The following is a 14,751-nucleotide window of genomic DNA, read 5'->3' as shown; positions in this document are numbered from 1 at the left end:
TGATGCATCCGACTCACCCTCTGATCATACTTAGCTTTGTTTTCCGCTGTAACACTTTCATGTTATTCGCAGTCACAGTTTTTAAGGCCAGAAGGGCCCACTGTGATCATCTAGTCTGACCTCCTGCATAACACAGGCCATAGGACTTTATCAGTTCCTGCTTGAACAAAAGTTTATCTTTTAGAAAAATGTCTTGATTTTAAAATTGCCAGTGATGGAGAATCCATCACAGCCCTTGGTAAGTTGTTCCAATGGTTAACTTCTCTCAGTGTTAAAAAATATGTGCCTTATATGTAAACCAAAGCGTCTTATTTCTAGTCTAAAGTTCATCGTGGATGGAACAGATGCATTGATTTCTGAGGCTGAATTCCAGACTATTTTTGGCCTGTATAGCAGTTCTAGGTGTTCCTCCAAGATGAGATCTCATGTTCGGTTAACACCACATGTGTGTTGGGGTCCATAATTCATTGACAATAGGCTGTGCCTTTCTCTCAGAAGACAGGGCAAATGGCTCCCTAAATGAACTGTCATAGTGAGAACACAGGAATTGCCAGACTGGATCAGACCTGGGTTACTTTAATCCTGGGACAGTGGCCAGCACCAGATGTTTCAGAGGAAGGTGTGAGAATGCCAGAGTAGTCATATGTGGGATAATCTTCTGGCCCCATCAAAATCTCATCCTGATTTTGAATAGTTAAAGGTGGAGGTTTAAATAGTTGAAACAGGAGGTTTAATATCCTTTCCCTTAGCATTAATTATGGCAACTTTAGATACTCTTAATATCCATATAAATGTCCAATACCTCTTTGCATGTTGCTAAATCCTTGGCCTTAATGACCTCCTGTGCCAGTGAGTTCTACACTCTAATTATGCCAGGGCTTAGAAACAGGTAGTACACACCCATCCCTCTCCTGACATGTCTCTGGAGGTACTATCATGTTCTCTAGAACCTAAGCTTGGATTTTAAAAATTAGTAAATTTCCAGTAGTGCTGGTCAGGAACCAGAGTTTTCATTCCATGGAAAATACTGACATGGAACAAAAAGCCCAAATGTTGAAATTTCCTGCAGAATAACAATTCAGAAACATTTCAGTTTGGAACCATCAGAATGTTTAGTTTCGATAGAAATGTTGGATATAGGACTGGAAGGGATCGCCTGGGTCACTTAGGCTTGGTCTACACTAACCCCCCAAATCGAACTAAGGTACGCAACTTCAGCTACGTGAATAACGTAGCTGAAGTTCGAAGTACCTTAGTTCGACCTTACCTCGGTCCACACGCGGCAGGCAGGCTCCCCCGTCGACTCCGCGGTACTCCTCTCGCCGAGCTGGAGTACCGCAGTCGACGGCGAGCACTTCCGGGTTCGACTTATCGCGTCCAGACAAGACGCGATAAGTCGAACCCAGAAGTTCGATTGCCAGCCGCCGAACTAGCGGCTGGGTATAGACGTACCCTGAGTCCAGCCCCAGCTATTGCAGCAGCTCCTCCTGCTGGTCATCCAGGGAATTAGCTCATCAGCCTCCGGAGCACACTCTGCAGGCCGGTGTCTCGCTTGCCGCTGGCCCCCCGTGTACCTCCCGGACCCCAGTGCCCCTTCTCTTGGGGTTCTGCCCCCTGCAGTATCCCACACTCTTGCTGGGTCTTCCCTCCCCAGGGAATCCCCAACCCCCTATCCCCACCTCGCCTCAGTCTTGGGCTACTGCAAGTCACCATCTAGCCCCCGCTCACTGGGGCAGACTGCAGTATAATTGCTACTCAACATCGGCAAGGAGGGCTTGGACTTGCTGCCTCTGCCTACCCTTGGGCTGTCCTCTCTGCAACCCCTGTACCTTCTCGGCCTTTAACAGTCATCGCCCCGCTACAAGCCCCCATTCATCTTAGCAATGGGTTATCTCAGATGCTCAGTGCAGGATAATTTAAACAGTCTTTCAGGCACAATCAAGCCCCTTTATATGGTAAAAACAGCTGCAGGCAATGGGACTTCCACCCAAGACACTAAGCCATGTGGCTAGGCCAGTGTTAACCCCGGCAGATGAATAGGGCTCTCTTTGGTTGCAAAGGAGGGGGCTAGGCTGTGTATGTTGGAGGCAGGAAGCCAGGAGAAGCAGTTCTGAGTGTCTCCCAGGGGAGGAAGCAGAGAGACAGGGGAAGGCTTTTTGGACACAGAGCTTGTGGGGCGGGTGGGGAGCAGGGGCAGATGTGGGGATTCAGGAGCAAGGAAACTGCCTGCTGCTGTTAGTGTTCAGGGAAATGGTACCCTGTAAATGAACAAGGTTTCACTAAATAATTCACTTGACTTGTATCATCCATTCCTCATGCTAACAGAAACAACCCTGCAAGGCCCTGAATATTGGACTAAAGCTCAGGCCAAAAGAGCAACAATAGAGAAGGGAAGAGCAGGACTCCTGGCTCCTGTAATCATTCAAACAAACTGCACTTTACTGCAGCTGAATGCAAGGTGACACATCTAGCAGCAAGGAAGGAAGGTCACCCCTACAGAATGAGGGCCTGTGTGCGGGAAAGCAGTGGCGATCCTGAAAAGGAGCTAGGGGTGGACAAACAACTCAACATGAGCTCGCAGTTCAATGCGGGTACAAAAATGGCTCTTGGGTTCCTTGGCTGTATAAACAGGGGAGCAGTGAGGAAGAGCAAGGGGATGATTTTACCTCTGTGTATAGCATTGGTGAGACCAGTACTGGAATGCTGCGTCCAATTCTGGGGAGTGCTTTTTAAAAAGGATGCTGAAAAATTGGAGAGGATGCAGAAAAGAGCCAGAGAAATTATTCAAGGGCTCAAGAAAATGCCTGACAGTGAGAGACTTGAAAGCTCAGGCTGTTTAGATCAAGAGGTGAGTCTATGACAGTGTAAAGCACCTTCATGGGAGGAAAATACCAGGTACTAAAGGGATGCTGTGGATGCTTTCAGCCCAGTTCCAGGTGGAGTTTAAACCTAGCAGAGAAAGGCAGAACAAGAACCAAAGGCTGGAAGTTGAAGCCAGACCAACTCCAGTTAGAAATAAGACACCTTTATTTCACAGTGAGAGTGATTCACTATTTTTCCATCTCGTGACGTCTTCAAACCAAGGCTGGATGCCTTCCTGTAAGAGCTTTAGCCAAACCCAAGTCGTTGGGCTCAGTGCAGGGGTATCTGGGTGACATTCTCTGACCTGTGATTTACAGGAGATGATACAAGAAGATCTATGGTCCCTTCTGGCCTTAAAAGGTATGAAACTATGAAAATGAGTTGTTGTCTGAGAGCCATTACTTGGGTCTCCCAGTCTTGTTGCTTGTCCCTAGTCTTTTTTCAGCAAGAGGGCATGGAAGCAGCTTGGGTGCTATGTAGAGCCAATTTTGAGCGGTTTTCAAAGGCAAGATATGGTCCAGAAGCTGCAGTGGTTGATCATTTGCTTGTTGTGTTGGACGAAGGTCAGATGCTGATGACTGGATCTGTAGGCCTTTCATAGCCTTAGTCACAAGGCGTTGTTAACTCAAGAGCTCATACTAGCAGTCACACCCCCCTCAACTCCCTGTTGGGCCCAGAGGGCATTTCTGGGAGAGCAGTCATCCATTCATGTGGAATGTCATGGGGTTATTTTCTGTGCTCCACTGAGCTGTGTGGGGCAAGGGGAATAGCAAATTGGGATTCCTGGCTTCCATTCCTGGCTCTGGGAGGGGAGTGGGGTCTAGTGGGTGAGAGCAGGGGGGAGGGGGCAGGGAGTCAGGACTCCCGGCTTCTATTCCCATCTCTGGGAGGGTTGTGGGGTCTATTGGGGAGAGCAGATAGGGCTGGGAGTCTGGACTCCTGCGTTCTATTCCTGGCTCTAGGAGGTGAGTAGGGGTCTAGTGACTAAAGCATGGGGCCTGGGAGTCAGGGCTACTGGGTTTTATTCCCAGATGTGTCTGGGTAGGAGGGTCTAATGGGTAGAGCGGGGGGGACTGGGAGTCAGGACTCTTGGGTTCTATTGCCAGCTCTGGGAATAGAGTGAAATGGGGTCTGGTGGGTTAGCGACGCATAGCGGGGACTTGGCATCAAGGCTCTTGGGGTCTGTTCCCATCTCTACAAGGGGTTTATGATCTAGCAGTGGAAATGGGAGGGACTGATTAGTCTGGATTTCTGGATTCTATTGCCTATTTGGAGAGGAAATAGTATAGTCTAGTGTAGGGGTCAGCAACCTTTCAGAAGTGGTGGGCTGAGTCTTCATTTATTCACTCTAATGTAAGATTTCGCGTGCCAGTGATACATTTTAATGTTTTTAGAAGGTCTCTTTCTATAAGTCTATAATATATAACTAAACTATTGTTGTATGTAAAGTAAATAAGGTTTTAAAAATGTTTAAGAATCTTCATATAAAATTAAATTAAAATATAGAGCCCCACGGACCCAGGCAGCGTGAGTGCCACTGAAAATCAGCTCACGTGCCGTAGGTTGCCTACCCCGGTCTAGTGATCAGAGCAGAGGATTGGAAGCTAAGATGCTTGGGTTTTGTTCCAAACACCAGGAGGAGTGTTATCTTGTGGTTAGAGTAGTACTAGTAGTAGTAGAGTATTGATAGCTGGGAATCTTGGGTTCTGTTCCGAACTCTGGGAGGGGAATGCGGTCTAGTGGTGGTGGTGGTGGGGGGTGCTGTGAGTCAGGACTCTGGGGCTCTATCCTTAGCTCTGCCACTGACTTTCCATCCATAACCTCAGTCATGTTGCTCTGTGCCTTACTTTGTTATTCTGTAACACGGTGTGACAAAGTTCCTCCTCTACCTTGGTGGGTCCTGCACTTATTGGTGGATTTGCTCGCCTCAGAGATTCACCATGTGGGTCAAAGAAACAGCCCAGAGACCTTTCTTTCTGGTGGAACCCACAGTCCTCCTGTGTCTGATCAGGAGTTGGGAGGTTTGGGGGGAACCTGGGCCCACCCTCTACTCTGGGTTCCAGCCCTGTGGACTGTAGCAGTCTAGAGTACCTCCTGGAACAGTTGCACGACAGCTACAACTCCTTAGGCTACTTCCCCATGGCCTCCTCCCAACACCTTCTTTATCCTCACCCCAGGACCTTTCTCCTGGTGTCTAATACTGCTTGTACTCCTCAGTCCACCAGCAATACACCTTCTCGCTCACAACAACTAGTGCCTTTTGCTCCCAGCTCCTCGCATACACACTACAAACTGAAGTGAGGTCCTTTTTAACCAGGTGCCCTGATTAGCCAGCCTGTCCTAATTGATTCTAGCAGTTTCTTCTTAATTTGTTCCAGGTGTCCTAATTAGCCTGCCTGCCTTAGTTGGTTCAGCAAGTTCCTGCTTGTTCTGGAAGTGCCCCTGTTCTCTTACCAAGGGAAAAGGGATCTCCTTCATCTGGGAGTAATAGATCTCGTCTTTTGAACACTCTCTGGCCTGGAGGGTGGAGGAAGGCAGGGGGCTGCTCCTGCTGGGCCGGGCCAGACATCACCACCTGCCCCCTTCTCTGCTACCCAGTTGCTGGCTGGCTGCTGAACCCCCCCACCCTCAGTTGCTGCTGTTGCTCCAGAGGAGGGAAGTGAGGGACCCCAGCCCAAGCCGTTACTGCTGTGGACATGACTACCATCACCACCATCTGAGTGGGGTCCCTCCTGCCTGGCCACCGGACTGCCACCTGGAGCTGCTGTGGAGTTGCTGGAGCCCCAAGGAGGAGAAGAAAAGGACCATCTGCTGCTGGGGGAGCACACAGAGATTCTGAAGACCACTGTGGAGGGGGCACTTAAGGATTGAGTAATTTTCAAACTCTGCTCTTGTGTTGGGGGTCTAGACTGTGTTTGTGCAGATGCCGGGGATGTGGAGTGGAGCCTGCTCCATCTGTGTCCCCCTTCGCCCCCGCCACCACCACCGTTGCCACCTCCACCATCCCCACTGGCTGCTTACCATCTGCCTTGAGCTCCTGCCTCTGGGACTGAGCTGCTCGCCTGGCTTGCCGTGCCCGTTTCCACCATTTGGGCCTGCAGCAGCAGCTGCCAGCCTGAACATTGACTTTAAGGGCAAGTGCTCATGGGTGCACATACTCTTGACCCCCGCCCCTTTGGAACAGGCCGCCAAGCTTTACCCCTTGCTGCTTACCCCATTTGCCCCTGCAGACTTTGCCCCTCCCCAGCTTCAGTTTGTTTGTCTGCCCCGCCCATTTCCCTCTACAGCTTTGTTTGCCCTGCCCCTGCCCTGAAGCTAGCCCTAGGGCCTCCAACTTGTTTGTTCCCCTCTCCTTGCAGTCCCCCCAGCCCTGATTAGCCCCTCCCCTCATGTGCTTGTGCCTCTCCCCTGTATGAGTTTGACCCCTGTATCACTGCACCCCTCCCCATGTTGTTACATCCCCCAGTTCCCTAGTGCGGCTAGAGGAGCTGGAACCCCAATCCAGTCGGTGATTGACACACACACCCAAGTCCTTGCTAGCCCCCCCGCCCATTTAGCCTTCCCCTTCTGGTGCCCTCTTTCCCTGCCTGCAGCCTAGCAGGGAGGGGTGGTTGCCCTCTTTCCCTGTCCCCCCCCCTCCAGTGTTAAGCCCCCACCCGCTTTCGTTATGGCAGGGGACACAGCTGGCGAGACCCCTCAAGCAGACCCTGCCGTCCCCCGTCCGCCTGTCCCCCCATTGACCCCGTCAGGCCTCCACCTCAACTTAGGGTTACCATATTTCAGCAAGCAAAAAAGAGGACGGGAGGAGCCTTGTCCTAGCCCTGCCCCTCCCCCTCAGAACCTCAACCCTCCCCCTGCCTCTTGTATCCTGACTGCCCCCTCCTGAGACCCTCCCCCCATCCTAACTGGCCCCCTGGGACTCTACCCCCTACCTGTACCCTGACTGCCCCAACCCTTATCCACACCGCAACCCCCAGACAGACCCCTGGGACTCCCACGCCCCATCCAACCACTCCCCACCCCCTGACAGCCCCCCCAGAACTCCCAAACACCCCCCCCCCGCTCCTTGTCCCCTGACTGCCCCCTCCTGGGACTCCTGCTCCTAACTGCCCTCCAGAACCCCACCCCCTACCTAAGCCTCCCTGTTCCTTGTCCCCTAACTACCCTCCCAAATGCCCCCCCGGATCCTACCTGTACCCTGACTGCCCAAAACCTTATCCACACCCCCACCCACAGAAAGCCCCCCCCTGAACTCCCGACCCCCCCGTCTCTTGACTGCCCCCTCCAGAACCTCCCTGCCCCTTCTCCGACCCCCTGGCTCCCTTGTCATTGCCCTTCGGCTAATGTCTCTGTGAGCTTGCTCAGGAACTGCCTGAGCCGTTCTCCCGGCACGCTGGGGAGCGGGGGAGGAGCTCCAGACTGCCGGAGGCGATCTGCGAATGCAGGGAGGGAGTGATCTCTGCTGCAGGGGGGAGGAGGGGGAAGTGGAGGACGGGCTCTCTCTGGCTGTCGGAGCCCCATGTAAGTGACACCATCCAGCCGGCTGCCCTGTCAGCCGCACACACTCTGCGGGGGGGGAGGGGGGGGGAGTCCGGACATTTACAAATTCCCTCCAGACGCTATTTTTAGCTCAAAAAGCCGGACATGTCCGGGGGAATCCGGACGAATGGTAACCCTACCTCAACTGCTGTTGCCGAAACACCTGCTGCCGCCCCTGCTGGGGCACTGGGGAGACCTCCGCTGCTGCCACATCCCTTGCCCCTTCCGATTCTGGGGGAGCCCCCCCCCAGCCGGCAGGAAGGGCCAGGGTAAAAAGAAGGGTAAGGGCCCCGCCAAAAAGACCAGGCCCTCCATGGCAGGGACTGCCCCCACTGCTGCGGCGTCCCTCCCCACTGCTCCCTCCACCAGCTCTGCAGGTGCCCGGTCCCCAAGGCATACGCCCAGGTGACGGTGACCCCCTCCCCGCCCGCCTGCTGCTACGTCGTCTCTCCCGACCACCACCTCCGCTACCATCTATAGCGGCCGGGGCCCCTTCCCTACCTTGACCAGGAAGCACGGCGTCCGTTGCCTCCTGGTGCCCACCTCGCCCCATGTGGAGACCTACCTACGTGCGGGCGTTGGAGAGGGTGGTGGGGCCCAGGGCCATCGTGGCAGCCTCCAAAATATAAGGAAAGGTTCTCTTCTTCCTAGCATTGGAGGCTGCCACCCAGGAGGCGGTGAAGACGGGCCTGGCGGTGGGGGGCGTGTTCGTCCTCCTGGAGCCATTGGAAGACCTGGGCGTCCGGTTAGTCCTGACCTCTGTCCCTCCCTTCCTGCCCAATGCCGCTCTGCTGCCTGCCCTTTCTACCCTGGGGAAACCAATCTCTGTCATCAGCCCTCTTCCATTGGGCTGCAAAGACCCCGCCCTCCATCACGTCCTCTCGTTCCGCCGGCAGGTGCAGCTTCAACTGTTGCTGGCGGCACGTAACGGAGAGGTGCTTGAGGGGTCCTTCCTGCTCCCCTACCAGGGGCCCCAATACCAGGTGCATTACTCTACGGGGGAGGCCCGGTGCTATCTCTGCTGGGCGATGGGACATGTCCAGAGGGACTGCCCGTTGGCCTGGCATGGAGAAGCGTCCTGGTAGGGCACTGGCCCCATCATTGCCAGCGCCCCTGACTGCCTGGCACCTGGAGCCGCCCCTCCTCCTTCTTGGCCCACCACTGCTCCCACTTGGGCCCAAGGGGTACTTCCCCCCCCCCCCCCCAAATCCGCCCAGATGAGTGGGAGAGCCCCGCCTCCGCTGCTTGCAGTCTGGTGCGGCCTGTGGAGGAGGGTGTGGCGAGGATACCACCGGGCACGGTAGAGGGCCTGCCCCAAGGAGAATATTCCATCCCTCATGCCACCCTACCGCTACCTCCCCGAGCCATCGCCCCTGACCCTGACCCGACCCCTATTAGCCAGCCCCCGGACGATGCCATGGATGGCTGGGCCCTAGTACAGGGGAAGCGAGGCAAGCGGAAGGCTCGAGCTCCACTCCTTCCCACCGATGCGGAAGCTCTCCGGAAGACCAGGAAGGGGGGCACCGATGCCGAGCCTTCCACTTTGCCCCCGGGTGTGTTCCATCCACCAGTGCCGGCTGGGGAAGATGTGGCAGCATCAGAGGATACCACCGCCCCTCCTCTGGAGTCCCTTCCCTCAGAGGCCCCTGATGGAGTCCCTCCTGCCCCCTTAACAGTTGAAGCCCCTGCGAGCCCCAAAGCGAGAGTCGCTTTGGGTGCCGGCAGGGAAAACCCCGGGGTGGTGGAAGGTGATCTCCCCTGCATTTATGAGATTGAGACTCTGGGTCTGACCCTGGTCACGCAGGGGGAGGATGACCCTCTGCCAGCGGGCCTCAATCTAAGTGACCTCACCCTTAGGGTTACCATACGTCCGTTTTTTCCCGGACACGTCCGGCTTTTCGGCAATCAAACCCCCGTCCGGGGGGAATTGCCAAAAAGCCAAACATGTCCGGGAAAATGCCTGCCGGGCACTTCCCCTCCCGCAGCTGCTCTGCTCCTCCCCTGACTCTTCGGCTCTGTTTAAGAGCCGAGCTGCCCGAGCGCTATGGGCTTCAGGCAGCCCCCTTGCCTCCGGACCCCAGCCGCCGGCCGGGCACTTCCCCTCCCGGGCTCCGGCAGCGCAGGGTCCGGAGGCATGGGGGCTGCCCGAAGCCGGTAGCGTTCGGGCAGCCCGGCTCTTAAACAGAGCCAAAGAGTCAGGGGAGGAGCAGAGCCTCCGGCCGCGGCGGCTCTGCTCCTCCCCTGACTCTTCGGCTCTGCTTAAGAGCCGAGTGCTAAGGGCTTTGGGCAGCCCCCATGCCTCCGGACCCTGCGCCGCCGGAGTCCGGGAGGGGAAGTGCCCGGCTGGGGGCGCAGGGTACGGAGGCATAGGGGCTGCCCGAAGCCCAAGCGCTACCGGCTTCACGGTTTGCTGGGCAGCCCCCAGACCCTGCGCCCCCGGCTGGGCGCTTCCCCTCCCGGGCTCCAGCTGCGCTGGGGAAGCGCCGGCCGGGGGCGCAGGGTCTGGGGGCTGCCCGGCAAACCGTGAAGCCGGTAGCGCTTGGGCAGCCCTTTTCGCGTGGCTGGGAGTGGGAGGGAGGAGGGGGCGGAGTTAGGGCGGGGTTGGGGCGGGGAAGGGGCGGACTTGGGGTGGGGCTGGGAAAGGGGCGGGGCCAGGGCCCGTGGAGGATCCTCTTTTTTTATTTGTTAAATATGGTAACCCTACTCACCCTGACCCCCCCTTTCCACATGCTCCCTCCCCCTAACCGCTGCTTCTGCTCCCACCTACGAGGGTCCCCTGGGCTCTTCCATCTGCATGGCCGCAGGTTGCACCCTGCTGACGGCTGCCGAGCCTACTGAGGCGATGGCCGGTGGGTATCCCTCGAAGGTGTTGGGCAACCGACCTCCTTCCTGGGTGGGGACCCCACTGAAGACTGTCCACCTCCCGATGCTGTGGCTGCCACACCAGCCATAGAGTCTGAGCTCGGTATCACTGAGGGTCCCCTTCCCACACCCCAGATCCCTGAGCCGAGCCGAACTGAGAGGGGCCACCTCCCAGCGGCCCAGCTACTGGGGCTCAGGATCCTGCCTCTGTCCCTTTCCCCGACTCTGCTCCTGATCCCTGTCCCCCTCACCTCCCGTGATGCCATTGTTGCCCCTGGGGCTGTCTCCTTCCCTTTTCCAGAGGATGACACTCCAGGGAACAGCCTTTGTATTTCCCTGTCCCGACCCACTAGGGGCTGCAATCTTCCCTCTGCCGCCCCCTACTGAGCCGGGGTGGGAGGCGGGCCACATGGCACCGGCCCATCGGGTGCCACGTTGGGGGTCCGCCCCCTGCCTTCCCATCTCGGTAGGCCACGGGGCTTCAACGGGGGCCCCACCGAAGGCAATCCAGAGTCCAGTGACCCCTCCCCATACACTGCAAGAAGAACTGCGGGAGTTCCTTGCAGATGTCTATGGCTCCTATAACAAGGTGCAGCTCGCTCTCCAGCGATGGTGGGATTTCCATCAAATCCTCTGGGCTGCCAGAGCCCTCGTGCGGGAGGGTAAAAGGACCAGGAAGCAGGGCGCCGTGGCCTATCAGCGGGTCTGCCTCTTCCATGACTCCTTACTCACCTACGGGGTAGGTCATGGTTTGCTGCGTGGCCCGACGGGCCATGAGTGACCCTGCTGGCAAGGATCCCCCCCAGCCCTCCTCATGGCAGCTATCATCTTCGCAACATTGAACACCCAGGGCTGTAGGATGGGACTCCGCAGGAGCCAGGTGCTGCCCTTCCTTCGGGAGGGGGGGTACTCTGTGATTTTCCTGCAGGAGACCCATACGGGTCCGGCTGCTGAAGACAGCTGGCGGCTGGAGTGGGGGGACAGGGTCTATTTTAGCCACCTCACCACCAATTCGGCTGGAGTGGTGACCCTGTTCTCCCCCCGACCTACGGCCTGAAGTGCTGGGGGTCACCAAGCTTGTGCTGGGCCGCCTGCTGCACCTCCAGGTCCATATGGAGGGGCTCATGGTCAACCTTGTCAACGTTTATGCCCTGACATCGGGCCTGGTGCGGCTGCGTTTCTATCAGCAGGAGTTTGCCTTCCTCGTCTCCTTGGATCCTCACGAGTGCTTGTCCTGGGCAGGGACTTTAATATCACCCTTGAGGAGCGGGACCGCTCGGGGACCGAGCAGTGCCTGGCCTCCGCAGACATCCTCCGGGAGATCGTCGACCGTCACTCCCTGGTGGATGTCTGGCCCGACCACCACCCGGACAACGTCTCGACGTTCACTTTTGGGTGGAGGCTCATCAGTTGTGCCACTCCCGCTTGGACTGCATCTATCTGTCACGCTTCTACCTTTCATGGGCCCACTCCTCCAGCATCCGTCTGGCCCCGTTTTTGGATCACCATCTAGTCACTGTGACAGCCTCCCTCTGTGTGGAGAGGCCAGGGCTAGCCTATTGGCATTTCAACAACAGCTTGTTGGAGGATGTGGGCTTTGTGGCATCCTTCTGGGAGTTCTGGCTGGCCTGGCGAGGGCAGAGGCACGCCTTTCCCTTGGCGTAGCAGTGGTGGGACGTGGGGAAGGTGCGTGCGCCCGGCTCTTCTGCTACGACTACACCCGGCGCCAGCCGACGGAGGGATGCGGCGATACAGCAGTTGGAACGGGAGGTCTTAGATCTGGAGAGGCGTTTGGCCGCCAGCCTCGAGGATCCATCCCTCTGCAGAGTGTGCCAGGAGAAGTGGGAGGAGCTCCGGGCCCTCGAGGACCATCGGGCCCGGAGTGCTTTTGTTCGACCCCGCATCTGCCTCCTTCGGGAGATGGATCGCGGCTCCCGCTTCTTCTACGCCCTGGAGAAAAAGAGGGGGGCCAAGAAGCACATCACCTGACTCCTGGCAGAGGACGGCACCCCCCTCCCGAATCCGGCGGAGATGTGCGGGAGGGCCAGGGCCTTCTATGCAGGCCTTTTCTCCCCGGATCCGACTAATCCTAACGCTTGCAGAGTGCTCTGGGACGGACTCCCGACAGTCAGTGCGGACAACCGAGACCAGCTGGAGCTGCCTCTCGCTCTGGCCGAGTTCTCGGAAGCCCTCCGCCGCATGCCCACCAATAAATCTCGGCATGGATGGGCTGACCGGGGAGTTCTACCGTGTGTTCTGGGATGTCCTTGGCCCAGACCTAGTCACCGTCTGGGCCGAGTCCTTGCAGAGCGGGGTCCTCCCTCTTTTGTGCAGGCGAGCCGTGCTCGCCTTATTGCTGAAGAAGGGGGACCTCCGCAACTTACGGAATTGGCGTCGCGTCTCACTCCTCAGTATGGACTACAAAATCATAGCCAAGGCCATCTTGCTGCGGCTAGGGTCCATGCTGGCGGACATGGTCCACCCAGACCAGACCTACACCGTCCCGGGCCGCACCATATTCGATAATCTGTATCTGGTCCAGGACCTCTTAGAGCTTGGGTGTAGGGATGGTCTGTCGTTCGCCCTCCTGTCCCTGGATCAGGAGAAGGTGTTCGACATGGTGGACCACGGGTATCTCCTGGGCACTCTGCAAGCATTTGGCTTTGGACCCCAGTTTGTGGGTTTTCTCCAGGTGCTGTACGCTTCCACAGTGTGTCTGGTCAGGCTCAACTGGACCCTGACCGAACCGCTCAGATTCAGGCGAGGAGTACGGCAGGGGTGCCCCCTCTCAGGCCAGCTGTATGCTCTGGCGATCGAGCCCTTTCTCTGCCTCCTCCGCGGGAGGTTGACGGGGTTGGTGCTGTGAGAGCCGGAGCTGTGGCTGGTCCTGTCGGCATACGCCGATGACGTGCTCCTCATGGTCCGGGACCCGGGCGACTTGGTGCAGGTGGAGGCTTGCCAGGCCGTCTACTCGGCAGCCTCCTCCGCCCGGGTCAACTGGGTCAAGAGTGCTGGCCTGGTGGTCGGGGACAGGTGGCAGGCGAGCTCCCTTCCACCCGCACTTCAGGCCATCCAGTGGAGTGCGGGTCCGCTGCTCTATCTTGGCGTTTACCTTTCTGCCACACATCCGTCTCCGCCGGAAAACTGGTACAGTTTAACGGGCAGGGTGACGGAGCAGCTCCGGAAATGGACAGGACTACTCCGGTGCCTCTCCCTCCGAGGGAGGGCACCGGTGCTCAATCAACTAGTCCTGTCCATGCTCTGGTACTGACTCAGCACCCTGGTCCCGGCCCCGGGCTTCCTGGTCTACCTCCGGACGGTGATTCTGGAGTTCTTTTGGCCAGGACTGCACTGGGTCTCTGCCGGGGTCTTCCAGCTTCCCCTGGAGTGTCTACACACTCAGGTCCATGTCTTCAGCCTCCAGGCCCTGCAGAGGCTCCTTTGTGGTGCAGGTAGTCCGGCACCACCCACCCTCCACCCCAGGCTCTCCAGACCTTTTCATCGGGCCTCTGCCCCATGGACCCAACCAGCCTCCCCGCCCCTTCACCGTGAGCCGGCTGCACAATCTACAGCCGGTTCGCTTCCAAACCACGCCAAGGAAACACCTATACACGCTCGTGCTCCACACCCTTCACTTCCTCACCCTTGCATCCCGCCCTGACACAAAGGGGCGGGACCTCCTGCCACCTCTAGAGGGTGAGAAGCCCCGGTGGGCCAGCCTATACTCCGCCCTGGTCCCGAGGCCCGCTGGGGATATCAGTTGGCGGCTCCTTCATGGGGCCGTGAGCACGGGCGTGTACATGGGGCAGTTTACCTCTATCCCAGACATCTGCCCTTTCTGCGGCGTGAGGAAAACCCCGGCGCACGTTTACCTGGAGTGCGCCAGGCTGCAGCCCCTATTCCAGCTCCTCACAAATATTTTGTTAAGTTTTTGGTTGCACTTTTCCCCTCATCTTTTTATTTATCTTTTTATTTATGCACTCCCTATCCGTGGCCCCACAATGTCACGGGACCTCCTGGTCAACCTCCTCCTAGCCCTGGTGTGACATTATTGATATAATCTGGGACCATATAGATCATTGTTGCAACCAAGGTCCTGTAGTGGCACAAAAATCTTGTATAAAGGGGGTCAAATGGGATGTCTAAGACAAGGTTATGGTTTACTGGTTATGATTATGCTGTCTATATGTGTGTATCAATTTTGTAGTTGAAGTTATGAATATTGGCTCTATACTGTCTGTATTTCAAACTTATGCTATGCTGCTGGGTGACATCCCAGACAAACTGGTTAGCTCTGCCTAGCCTGCTTGATGGCCCATTAAGGACCATCAGCTATATAATGGACCCATTGAGAGAAGGCAAATATGCCTTAAGACTCAGCAAAGTATGCAGGAACTTGCCCATGTGACTCCAGACTCCATTTTGCTGTAATTTTCCACAGTAAGAACAAAGAGGTGTTCTTACACTTGGAAAAGACTATATAAGGTT

This window comes from Chrysemys picta, chromosome 7, assembly GCF_011386835.1.
Source record: "Chrysemys picta bellii isolate R12L10 chromosome 7, ASM1138683v2, whole genome shotgun sequence".
NCBI classification, from domain to species: domain Eukaryota; kingdom Metazoa; phylum Chordata; order Testudines; family Emydidae; genus Chrysemys; species Chrysemys picta.
Note: the sequence above shows the minus strand (reverse complement) of the source record.